At 43.3% G+C, this 13,170-nt stretch overlaps 1 protein-coding gene across 2 annotated transcripts in view; it reads right to left on the bottom strand.

Moving 5' to 3' along the window:
• Positions 1 to 13,170, bottom strand: part of Kiaa0040 (KIAA0040 ortholog) — a 33,738-nt gene that overhangs the window by 5,033 nt on the left and 15,535 nt on the right. Inside the window, exon 2 of one of the 2 annotated variants that reach the window (XM_021663334.2) lies at positions 338 to 515. The exons of the other annotated variant lie outside the window; for it this stretch is intronic. The gene's annotated coding sequence lies outside the window, so the exon portion shown is untranslated. The remainder of the gene's footprint in view (positions 1 to 337; positions 516 to 13,170) is intronic. 2 annotated transcript variants of the gene reach the window in all.

Genomic DNA, 13,170 nt, shown 5'->3' with positions numbered 1-13,170 from the left:
TCTCAGCTCCACCTGGCTTAGTCTGATGGCATTTGACCCCAATCCCAATGGTATTATTTGCACGGTCTTTGCAGTAGCACAGATTGGCCCCCCAGTACTGTACCCCTTGGCCCACAGGAACTAAAGTAATGCTATAAAAGTATGAAAACGATTTTAGCTCATGTTTTTAAAGCATTATTGTATGCCAGGCACTGTTCTGGGTACTTTCTGCCCATTCACTCGCGCCACACTCACTGACTCAATGTTGCCTTATGCAGAAGATCCTATCTCTCTCCACCCTTCGGCTGGAGACGGAAGAACAAGTCACAAGACACGTGAGTGGCAGGACTGAACTTACTCATTCTGGGGAGTTTGGCTCCAGATCTCCAATGAGTAAGCTGTTCAGAGGCGTTGCTCCGGGCCTCCTATTCCTTTGTGTGGCATTAACCCATTTTTGGCAAGCAGCCCAGGATTTGCAGAATCTTACAATCCTTTTCCTCAGACTGACTTAATATCACAGTCTACTGTAGAGCAGTCTGCAAAGAGATTGATGCCCCATTGTGAGACACTTCCCCCAAAGAAACACAGAACAAAACCCAACTTCTTCCTCAGTGCAGGTTTACGAAAGGCTAAGCCTAAACTAAAATTCAACATGCAACAAAGCAGAGTGCGCTCCAGGAGGCCATGTCCTCTCACTGGAGGGCTGGAGAAACCCCAGGACATGAATCTGCCTGCACTCCATTCCACTTCCAAGATTCCGGGCTCTCTGGAGATAAAAGTAACCACTGGTGCAACCATAATTCCATAGGATACACCTCCCCCGAAACACACATAAGGACTTTTCCTACTCTGAATTTCCCAACTTTTTGCCACGACCCCTTGCTTTGAACCACTTATGAACTGATATTTTTGGTTTACCCAGAGCAAGGTTTTTGCTCAGTTGCAGGAAGATTCAGGTGGTCTCCTCTCCTCACTTGATACCACACACAGCCATCCTGGGACCAAGGGATCCTTGCACAGAATCTGTGACTCGCACTCAGTGACACCAACACCACATTTACTGGTAATCTGTTCTTATATCAGGTGGTGCTAGGCTCTTCAGGCAGGAGAAGGGCACGGGGGGCAGGGAGAAGGACACTGAGCCCCTGGAGATTATTAGGGCAGTGTTTGGCCACTCAAGAATTCCTTTAGAGATAAATAGGATTTTGAGCGAGAACTTTGGGTGAAAACGATATTTTAATCTATCAGGCAGAACGATGTCTGGAGCATGTAGAACAGGCTGCCTTCCGATGAGCCTGGAACCCACGGTGGGAGAGGGAAACTGGAAGATGAGTGAGAAGGGCTGTCGGTGGCTAGGGTAGCTCTGGGTCCTAGGTGGAAGCTTTGTAACGGTCACTACGATCTGAGGTGACATTTAGGGAAAGATCACAGATCTGAAAAGCTCTGGAAACTATCATAAGAGAAGCCCTTTATCCATTTAACAAACATTTATTGGACATTTGATTTGTGCCAGAGTCTGTGCTAGGCATAGAGGATTCAGCAATGAACGACAAAGTTATAATTTCTGACACCAGCTTTTAGAGTCCAGGGTAATTATTATTATTGAAGGATTGTGTCATAAAAGACAAATATAATAAGCAAATTCCAACTTAGATTGCTTAGTTGGCTGAAATAGAGGCATGCATTTGAATTATATGTTTATCACAATGTCCCAGGCTCTCCTTCCCTCCCACCTTTGTCTTAAACACATCCATCCCATGGCACCTAAAATAGCCTTTGAATAAATAGATTTCTTTTCAACTAAAGCTAAGTCAATAATTCACTTCTGCGTTCTTAGAGGTACTTATTAGCGTCAGCTCTCCACACAGTCAGAAAGAGTCCTCATTAACATTTGGGAACCCAGTCTGGGGAAAATTCGATTAAAAAGTATTCTTTATATTTTTTTAATCTAAGAATTCTTGTCTAGGCTCCCTAGGTTACTTGCTGAGTTCTGCTAATCTATAGCATTTCATTAGTATTTATGAGCTTTGTGTTATTAGCATTTTCAGGAAACAATCAAATATCCCCTCAGTGGTATGAATGAAAAGTTAGGGCTTCCATGGGATAGTATGCGATGTACTTTGCAAGAGCCTTTCCTTTTGTTGCTTTCAAGTATCACTGACATAGAAATGTCACTCATCTATTCTTGTAAAGTGAACAATGGGTGCCAATCAATCTTTGCGGCTGTGCTTGTGGGTGTGGGTTTGAAAGAGAGAATGGGGGACAGTTACCTTCAGTTCCCTAGAAACTGAGTATTATTGATCTTTACAATCCTCTGTGGTTTCTAGATGGGGAAAGAGTCATTCATTCATTGTTGTTTCTTCACAAGCTTTTATCTGCCTGCGTCTGAGGCGATAGAGTGGATCAGTGGTACTAGAGCCAGAAGACCTGGGTTTGAGCCTCAGGTGAGCCTGTATGACCAAAGCAAGTTACTGAACCTCAACTACAAAATGGAACTAGTACACATCTCTGTGATGTTGTAAGGATCAGTCTATTTTGTGCACTTTGTAAACTTTAAAATATACAAACACCGTCCATAAAACAGCAAGTTATCTCCAGTAACAACAGGCTAATTCTAGCTTTGAGTTCTTGCTTCCCATCCTTTATCTCCAAGCCTAGTCCTCAGTGTTAAAGAAAAACCACCCCAGTTGGGTGATGGTGGTGTATGACCGTAATCCCAGCACTCAGGAGGCAGAGGCAGGTAGATCTCTGTGAGTACAAGGCTAGCCTGGTCTTCAGAGTGAGTTCCAGGACAGCCAAGTCTACACAGAGAAACCCTGTGTTGAAAAAAACAAAACAAATAAATAAAACAAAGTACCACCCCAAAAGTTCATCATCAGGGGGAGGCTTTCAGTTCAGTTCCACCTCATTCCTGGTATCAGATTTTGTTAGGTGGTCTTTGGCTCTCTGAGGGAGCATTGTCAACCCAGATGGGAAAATTTCATTTAAACTCTATATGCATATTTATATACATATATTGTAGATTTTTTAGATTGTTACTAGTATGATTCCTTATGACTTTTCAGCCATTGTTACTGTTATTATTTTATTCTCTTTCTATACTTATTTTTCTCACCATTTCTAATTAGCCGTCATCTATTTTTCTCTTTTTTCACCATCAGATCATTTGTACTTTGCTATTTCCTTCTATTGCTCCCATACTCCCACCACAGAAATGGTCTCTTTTTAACTTTCCTGGTTTCTGCAGTTACTCTAGGCTATGTACTCACATCTGAAGATGGGGAGCTAGAAGCCTCAGATGAGAGAGAACATGTAGCATTTGTCTTTCTGTAGCTGGGTTACCTCACTCAATATGATCTTGTCTAGTTTTATCCAATACCTGTAAAGTTCATGATTTAATTTTTCTTTACAGCTGAGTAGTTCTTCATATGCATGCAGTACAAAAAGAAGCTTCCAAAAGAGGGACGCAATCCACCCAACAGCCTTATCCAGCTATGACGCCTATGAACCACAACAATAACCAGCATGGTGCATGCTAACCTGCATGGCCAGCATGTTAACCTTAAGGGTGCAGTAGTGGCATACATAGGTTGGTGGTAACCAACAGTTTGCTAAATTGGATTTAAGACCCATTCAACAGGAGGAAAAACATGGCTGGTATGGGAACCTAGCTAACCACCCAGAGCTAGTGAAGTCAGGGATCTTGTAGGAGAACCTACAACTGCTACCTTAGTAAACCAGCATATTCCTTAACAGAAGAGAAAATGACCTAATAGCCTTAGGTGGGCTGAGAAACACTGGACAGGAAATTTGACTGATCATAGCTATGGGCTCTCTGGATCTGGGAAGATCCTGATAAGGAAGTCCAAAGGATGTTGTGGCATCCTAAACTAAGGAATTTCCCTTTCTCCAGAAAAACATCCCTTCCTGATAAGGCCAGCACACCAGCCTTCTTTGATAATTATCACTTTGAGACTGTAGGGGAACTGACTTGAAGATGGAATCTTCAATTCCCAAAGTCCCCTTTTCTAATACTCCAAAGCCCCACACCATGTGCACTGAGGGGCACCCCAAGGACAGACTGGTATCCTTCATTGTTTTGGTTGAAGAACAACCTGCTTCTGGAGAGGTTTAATTTTCTTTAATTCCACATCATCTCAATCAATCCCGAATTCAATACTAACAACATTAGAATTGTTTGTCCTTATACCCACAGAGAAGTGTAGAATTCAGCCCTTATAAACAAACAAACAAACAAACAAACCCTGCTCTTTGAAACAGGTAAAGAACATTAAAGAAAACCACAAATGAAAATGCAGCGTTGTGGAGCCCAGTTCCAGTGAGTACATCGACAATACAAGTCCTATATCAAAGGCTCAGGGATGACTGTGGAAGAGGAGTGGAAAGGTTGTAAGAACCAGAGGATCAGGGAGTTTGTGGTGATATTGTGTTTTTAGGAATGTCAGAAGCTATGCTCAAAAAGTCTCACCAACATGACAGCCTAAACATAAGCTGAACACAGACAATAACAGACATGCTAAAGTGGATGAGGGAAAGCTCATGAGGCCTCAAGTGTACACAAAGAACTACAGACAACTGAGGAATACTAAGAGTGGGAGAAATTGTCTTCCCCAGGGAAGAGCACACCAATTGGTTAGCCGATAGCAAAGGTCAGCCCTGAAAACATACATACAAATAGCATTCTATGGACTGAGCAGGTTGTACTTATGTATTTAGAACTATATACACATCTCCATATATGTATGTAGCAACAATTAATAATAAAAAAAAGAGGCCAAGAATTTGAAAAAGAGCAAGGAGTAGTAGGTGGGAGGATTGGGGAGGGGAGAAATGATGTAATTATAATTTCAAAATGAAAAAAATTACAAAAAGAAGGCCCCAACCCCATCAAATTAAAGGGGTTTCATGAGCAGCTTTCCTGTTTTGCAGGCAGCCTGTGGCTATGGCTTTCATTCTAGACTATGGCATTTGGAGACAGAGGACTGTCACCTGAGGAACACCTTACAGTGTTTAGAGGAGTATTAAGAGCATAGGTGAGGCTTCAGGAAAGTGCCTGGCTATTTGCAGGTCCAAGCTTTCTTTGCTACTAGGTTTTGGGACCCATGGGCGTGAGTACGCAGGCATTACTCATTCCCCAGAGAGGGCGAATCAAATCTCCGAGAGCCAAATCAAGTCGCAGAGCTGTGTTCAGGCTGGTGCTTGGTGTGTGTGTGTGAGCCTTGGGCTTTTAGGCAGGAATGAACTATGACAAATGTGTACTCCATAATGAAGTCGTCAGCAGGTGTGAACAAACAGACTGGAGAGGCGGAGGTGAGGAGGTCCTTTCAGTTCTTTGGAGGGAATGGCATCAGTCCAGAGGATGACAGTGGTAGAAACGATGGGACACAAGGCCTAGCTTGGATGTTCTCCAGATCTGAGTATGACTTGCAAGACACGAGGAAGTGTTCCTGGGTTCTGCTTTCTTCTAGCTCTGGTCTGAATGGACTCCTCATGGGTGTGTGTGTGTGTGTGTGTGTGTGTGTATGCATGTTATGGGTGTGCATGTTTGTGTGTAAATATGCACTTTCTTTTATCCACAAAAAAGAATAACATCGAGCAGTTCCTGACTCCCACCTTCTCTCATGCCTTATCCCACCCTGGCTGCCCAAACCTTGCCTCAGCTCCCAGACAAACCCACCTTGTAAAACCCCAGTGGTTATGACATCACACAGTTCACAAACCACACCTGTGTGGCTGTGGGGGCAGAGAGTTGAGCCTCAGCCAGTGGTCATCGACTCTGCTGCTCTAGGTTGTATTTCAGTCACAGCTCCTACCCTGATAACCTGCAATGCACAGCACCCTCTCATGCGTGAAAGAACTGCGCTGTACAAAACCTGCTGGATCGTGGCAAATACTCTGCTTGCAAAACATATTCGCTACTGAGAACCAGTCCTGGACATTATAAAAGTAAGCAGCCATCCCCAGTTTATTTAACTGTTTCACATAACTAGTTCTAATAAAAGCTGGAGGCCCGTTCTTGCCCTAAAGCATGCGTATGTGATATATGAGTAGAGGTTGAATGTTGAAAGAAAATAGATAGTATTTTCCTCTGGAATCAATGTGGCAATTATGGTTACAATTCTGAACAAAAATACAAATAGACCGTCAATACCGAAATGATTAAGGTACCTAGAGTTCTTAAAAATAAACAAAGCTTTATTTTAATGTTCTTCCTGGATTAGGAGAGCCTTGGGATAGGCTATCCGGTGGGAAGCCACTGAATTCAGCAACTCCCTCCCCCCTAATAGCCCATCCCAACCAACATAGCTGATGAACAAGCTCACATTGATATTGTTTATAGCACACGTGTGGGGAGTTCTACAATGCTCCTTGGTAGCTGCTCTGACCCAAGAGTAGTTCACCTCAGTACCTGAAACCAGATATCCTGCTCTGAATTCTGGCTCTTCTACTCACCAAGAGTGCTACATGGCTGGTCTCTCTCTCTCTCTCTCTCTCTCTCTCTCTCTCTCTCTCTCTCTCTCCTCTCCCTCTCTCCTTGTGGCTCAACTTTCTCACTTGTAAAACAGAGCTGATGATACTAGAGTCTTGTTAACAAGGTAACTGCACCAGTGTCAGTGTCTCAGAGTCTAGCTAGGCAATAAATATGATGATTTGACCTCGAATAAAAAGGCTTGCTGGCTAAAGTAAACAGCCCTCAGCTCCTCAGCTAATGATGGTTTTGTTTGTCTTTTAACATTGTAGCTTGTTTTGGATGTAATAATTTTGATATTCAAGCCTCCAAAAGAGACATTCTTCCTCTGGTTTTCCTGGAGCATGGAGGTTCCTTTTAAACATCTCACTCACTGTTGTTTTTCTAACCAATGATTCCAGAAATGTGAATAGACATTACTTAGAGGCAGAACTATATCGATTCATCCTCCTTCCATAGACTGTGTGGAGTGGTACCCAAGTCTGCTTTGTCACCTATATGTGACACTACTCTTTTTCTTCCCTTAAGTACTCCTTCTGCCAGAGTACTTAATGAGTTGCTTGTACATGCCAATTTGGATCCTAGGCACCGCTGATAGACTCAAGAAAAAGTGAGATGTGGCCAAGCAATTTGTTCTCTACAGGGAGAAGGCAGGAGGTAAGTGAGCAGAGAAATAAACCCAGTGTGTCCTTACTTCTATAAAGGAAATGACTACACTGGCCTCTACAGAGGTGACTTGAGGGATGACAAGGATCCACGTATGTGAACAAGGACCCTCAGAGGGTAGATGCAGTGAGGTTGGGGCTCTTCAGGGAGAAAGAACAGGGATGTCCAGGAATGGGGGAGGTTGTCCACTTGCCAAAGGTGAGACGAAAAGTTGAAGGAGAGCTTAGTGAATGAGCTCGGGCCCTGTGGGCAGGAAGAGGACCGTCAGGGAAACGGTCCTGAGATGATGAAGCGTGTCCTCTTCAAACCCTTCGCTGTTGTAGTCATCCAAGTGCTTAAAACAGTCTTGGTCTCCAGTTTCTTCTTCCCTTCATCTCTCTAGACTCTAAATGTAGTTGTACTCACAGCTTGAACCATGGTGATACAGAAATCACACTCCTTAGCACAGAGGACTTCAACCTGTTTCTCTTATCATCCCAGCCTCATCTCCTCTACTGTCACCGCCCATTGCCACACTCTGCAGTGCTTTATCTGCCCCATGTCTTCCCACCTTCTTCCCTCCATCCTCTCCTCAGGAGGACTCCTGGCTAGTCAGGCCTCCCCTTGAGGAATGGCTCCAGATCTCCTGTCCCCCACAAGCTGATTGTTTTTCTTTCTGAGTTTGCACAGAGGCAATCACATAGCAGAGCCCCTATCTCAGTGCATTATAATTGTGTTTTCTTTGAAAAATTACACGAATTCAGAAAATCAGGAAAGGTTATATAAATCTCAAACACTCTTGTGTTTGTTGACTTGTTTTTCAAACTTACTTCACACTGCTCATAGCAGTGATTCTCATTCCTCTTGTCTGACCTGAAGATCTACCTTTGTGCTTATCATATAATAGGTGATAATGACTATTTGACATGTAAAGGGATTCTGTTAACATTTAAACTGAGCGGAAGAATGACCTCATCATCTGGATTCTAACTCTCAACCCTAGCCACTTCTCTCACTTCCTAGGCTAGATGGCTGTTCCCTGTTAGCTTTCTGAGTTTCTGCAGTGGCCTCCTTCCCAGTCTTTCTGGTTCCGCTTTTCCCTTGCTTTTGTTTGTTTGTTCTCCCCACATGAGCAGGCCATGCTGCTCCCAACCCTAACTTATGGTTCCACCATACCCATCACATGACGTGTAAAAGATAAATACTATGTCATATCCCACAACTTACCCCCATCGTTCACCTTCTGCCTCCATCGTCTGGTCCCTGTTCAGCATCATCTACTCCCTGCCTTCATCATATGTACCCTGTTGGCCCCATTTGGTCCCTTTCTCCATCATCCAGCCCTGTTTCTGTTTATGACATCGTATTACATTCTTTTCTGCTTTATTCACCGTGTCTAATCCCAGGACTCTCTACCTGCTCAAAAAAAAAAATTTTTTTTTAATCTCTTTGCTTGGTCCTTGTAATATCAGAGCTTGAAAAAAAAAATACTTTATAACATTCAGGTCTTAGCACAAACAAATTTCAAATCTCCAGCAATGATACCTCACTCAGCCAGGGGTTTCTCCTGCCATCTTGTCTCTTTACCTTTGCTATCTGTCTCACTCTGAAATTCTTGGTTTACTCTGATTCTCCTTCTCCTCCTCTTCTCACTTTCTCCTCCTCTTTCCCCCTCATTTCTTCTCCTCTTTCTCCTCTTCCTCCTTCTCCTTCTCCCTCTTTATCTCATTCGTTCCTTCCTTTTCTCTTCTCATCCGTAACTACATGATTCCCTGCTTGTGGAGATGTACATGTTTAAAGCCTGTATTTCTCTCCTGGAATACAAACCACAATAGAACAGGGATTTTTGTCTGGCTATTCTATTTGAAGATTTTAGCACGTTACTATATGAATGAATGAAGTTAAAACCCAGAGGTACTGAAAAAGAAAGCAAGAACCTTACTGGACATGAATCAGTCTTTCAGGTTACTGGGGAGAAAGTATGGAATGGAGGGTATAAATGGTGAACACTGATCAGGGCTCAGGCTGAACTTTGATGATAATTGCCCACTCATTTAGTACTGTCCAGTCAGATATTCCAGCCACAAAATTCATTTGAGAGGGAAATAATGACCATGAAAATCCCATTATCAGAAAAGCAGTAGGGAGTGGTGTATGCTTTATCAACTCCTAAATAATCACCTACCTTCCATGTGCTCAGTTACAAAGAGCCCATTGTAGCTGGGACTTCCAGATAACAAGGGAACCTTTCCTAATTACTATATGCTCTATTCCGGGTTCAGCAGAAAAGAAAATTAAAAAGCTCCATTTCACTTCAGGTTCAAATGAGTCAATCTCTCAATCAATCAGGTATTAATTAAGCCATGCTAGGACATACAGGGCACGTCAGAGATAGCCTCTTCTTGAAGACAATACCAGGGAAATAATTAGTGAATGATTTAGGAACAAAGAAAAGAGCTTAAAATGGGTTTTATTTAGACTTTCTTTGATTTTCTATTATGAAAAAAAACAAAAACAAAACAGAAGGTCTAGAGCCTCCAATTCCTTGATTCTTCCTTATTTCTCACTGTCTTGTTTCCTTCCCTTTCTCTTCTCATCCTGACTGTATTATCTCCAAAGGGTTTGTGCGAGAACAGCTTCATCCTTATTGGTCTGTTCTCGGGCATGCTGCCTGGAAAGCGTGTCTCTCCGATTCCTTGAAAGGTCCAGCTGTGTTCATGTGGCAAACGTAGAATCTCCAGCCTATGGCAAGCCATAGGGAAGACATTTCCTAAGCCAGAAAGTGCGTAGTGAAGGGCCTCATCTCTTTTGCCAACACGGTAGAGGGGGTCTGGGAGCATTCACGCTCACACTTTGTGCACAGCTTTTCTCTCTGGCACCTGGCTCAGAGGGCGGGGTGCTTATCCGCTGTGCTGCAACACTTGGCCCCCGAGTCTGGCACAGTGCCTGGTGGAATGCGGACTGACAGCATCTCCTGAGCGAGTAACGAGAGGACACATTTCTAGGTGGAAGGAATCAGGCGATGTGTAAGGCATCTTCACACAGTGGGTGCCTTAAAATCATCCTGAGGAGTACAAAGCAGCATAGTAATCTACAGCAGCCTTTTACCAACAAATCATTTTGTTCTGACCCCATTTCATCAGTTTGTCAGTGAATTGGATTAAAGGGTGCATTGATCAGCTCCCAGGAAATTAGGCCAGATACAGTTGGCGCTCTCTCTCTCTCTCTCTCTCTCTCTCTCTCTCTCTCTCTCTCTGCTATCTTTATTTCCATCCATTCCTTACTCTGTTCCCTCACTCAGCCCTCCTGACCTCCAGGGTCGAATTTCTTGGGAATTTGTTTTATATGTCAGTCTTTCTCTTCTTGGTTTCAGCTGGAATACTCACTTGCTTTCATTTGACCCAGCTCCTGACTTAGATACTTCAGAAGGCCCAAGCTTCCAAACAGAGCATTGGCAAATGCCTTAGGATCTCAGAGAAACAGATGATCTGGTAAATCAAATGCTACTATTTGCTGAGTTCTTGCCAAGTGCACAATTCTCTCCTCCTCCTCCTCTGTGTGTGCACGTGTTATTAGGCCTTTACATTAGGGTCTAATTCAACAAGTCAAGATAATTCTTTTTCTTTCTAGTGAGGAAACTGAGGCCATAAGAGATTTAAAAAAAATATAGCCAAAGCCATCAAGCTGCCAAAGGGCAAAATGAGGTCCAGTCTAATCCCGGCTGAAGGCAAAGTTTCTGCGGTAGCTACTCTCGTATGTGATCACCACCCTCAGGAGACCAAGGACCTGTTTTGTTAGGATGATGGATTCCCACCCAATAATTCCCTGAAACATGTGAGAATTCCCACCTGTGCCATATCCTATGGGAAAACCCAGATGATATGTACACTGTGATTTTAAAGGGCTCAAATTTTCAATATTATTAAATATATATATATATGTGTGTGTGTGTGTGTGTCTGTGTGCCACATACATGCAGTACCCACAGAGACCAAAAGAGGGCATCAGATCCCGTGGGCTCACACAGACGGTTGTGAGTCCCCTGATGTAGGTGCTCAGAACTGAATTTAGGTTCATTCTCTGCAAGAGAAGCAAGTGCTCCTGACACTGCACCATCTCTCCAGCCCTAATCAGCAGGGCAACCTGGATTTGAGCTAGGGACTTTCCTGATGCTCTACCCCTGAGCTCTATCTCCTGAGTGGCTCAAATTCTAACAAGACTACACATGGTATGACAACACCTCATATGTCAGAAGGCGATAGGCCTCCAAGGCATGAGACTCCATGATGGGCATAATGCCTCCTTGCATTCCAATAGTTATACCCAGCACATCTATGCTTTATTGTTATGGTGATTAGTCACTATTCTTCCCTTATATAAAATCCTCCATTTTTAGCTTGTCCTAATACTGAGCTGTACTAAGGAAGGTCCCACAATCTGTGGAGCTTGAAAAGGGCCAGAGTTCTTTCTGATCCCTGTTCCATCTGATCCTGTTCGTACCTGGTCCCTGGGAACATTTAAAGCTTGCAACCTGAATTATAAAGATCCTGGAGTAGGGACTGCATTATATATTCTCTGTACTATCATCTCTATAGAGAGCCACACAGCAGCTGGGAAATATAGATGGGGACAAAAGGCCAGCCTGTCTTAGCAGCAATCACCTTCTGGTTGACTGTCTGGTAATCAGAGGAATGATAACAATGAGGATCATTTGCAGAGGAGTTAGTACATAATGCTGGTAGAGGGTTGAAGCGCAAAGAATGCTAAGTTAGGAGTCAGAGGAAACAGGTCTAGTTCCAGCTCAGTTGCCCTCAATGTCTTTGACCTTGGACAACATCGGTTAAGCTTTCTGTCTGGGAAACAAGATTACCTGCCTTGTATATCCCTCAAGCCTCTTGTGAAGAACAGACAAGACACGGGAAAGAACATCAAGAAGGGGGATAAGAGCTCAATCTAAATGCCAGGTAGTGGCATTTTAAAGACGTACATGAAAAGGATGGAATTAAACCTAGAATCAGAACCCTGAGCTTTTCCTTCCAGAGTAGGGCTCCACTCTCCACCCCCACCCCCAGGTCTCTCAGGAATCTCAGTCATGAGGAGCTGTATTTCCAAGGATCCATGAGTGCACACTGATACCATGTACACTTTCGTTCATCCAATTTGACTGCATTCTACTCTTAGTCCACCCAAGATCTGTAGTCATGGGTATGGTGAAAGGCCTCAGCTACCCAGCTCTCATTTTCACTCTTCACAAGTGTTCTGGGAAAGTTTGGAGCCAGTTTTTGTGGGGGTGGTAAAGAAGCTAGGTGAGGTTTTATTTTTGGAAGGCTCAAGCCTCTGAGGTCATCTGTGAGTTAGGAGTGGCTAGGGTGGGGTGGTATCATTTCTGTTCCATAAATAAAAGGAGAGTTTGGCTCCTGGGGGAACTCCAGCCACTGCTGCATAAGTCTTTCAACGTCATATCCTTTAGGAGGAAAGAGTGTTATTTGACAAACCAAGAGAACAACCAAACACTTATGTGACTTAAGGGCTCTTTCATAGGTGGCAATTAAAAGATAGGCCTTAAATTAAAAGTCACATAATTCTTCTTAATACCAGAGAAGGGTATTTAGAGTTCTTCAAACTGCAGCACTAACAGAATGACAGACTGATTTCTTTTTTTCCGTAGTGATGGGGGAAGGGTTTACAGGCTAGAAACTAATGATGTGGCAAAAATATACAATTATGTGACTTGAAAGCAGTTACTGATAGGGTTCTATTTTCCTTTCCATTTCCTCCCTTCATTTAATGTTAACGGAAGTTCAGGGCAATTAAAAGTCAAATGCTACCTTATTACAGTGTTAAAGCTTAAAATGTCCATGCCAAATCAGGGGGAATGAGCAGAAAAAATAATCATTTCAATAATAACTCACTCCTGTGGAATGTTTAGCATGGTAGGCCGCTTCTGAGTCACCGGGCTGTGGGTCACAGCCTCCTTGTCCCATATGGTGAGCTGTGCACAGGATGAATACTCACCTGTCCTCAGCATGGGTGGAGACCTACATTCCTAACAGTGC

This window comes from Meriones unguiculatus, chromosome 11 (genome assembly GCF_030254825.1).
Source record: "Meriones unguiculatus strain TT.TT164.6M chromosome 11, Bangor_MerUng_6.1, whole genome shotgun sequence".
In the NCBI taxonomy this organism is placed as follows: Eukaryota; Metazoa; Chordata; class Mammalia; order Rodentia; family Muridae; genus Meriones; species Meriones unguiculatus.
This window is presented reverse-complemented; position numbering and strand designations above follow the sequence as displayed.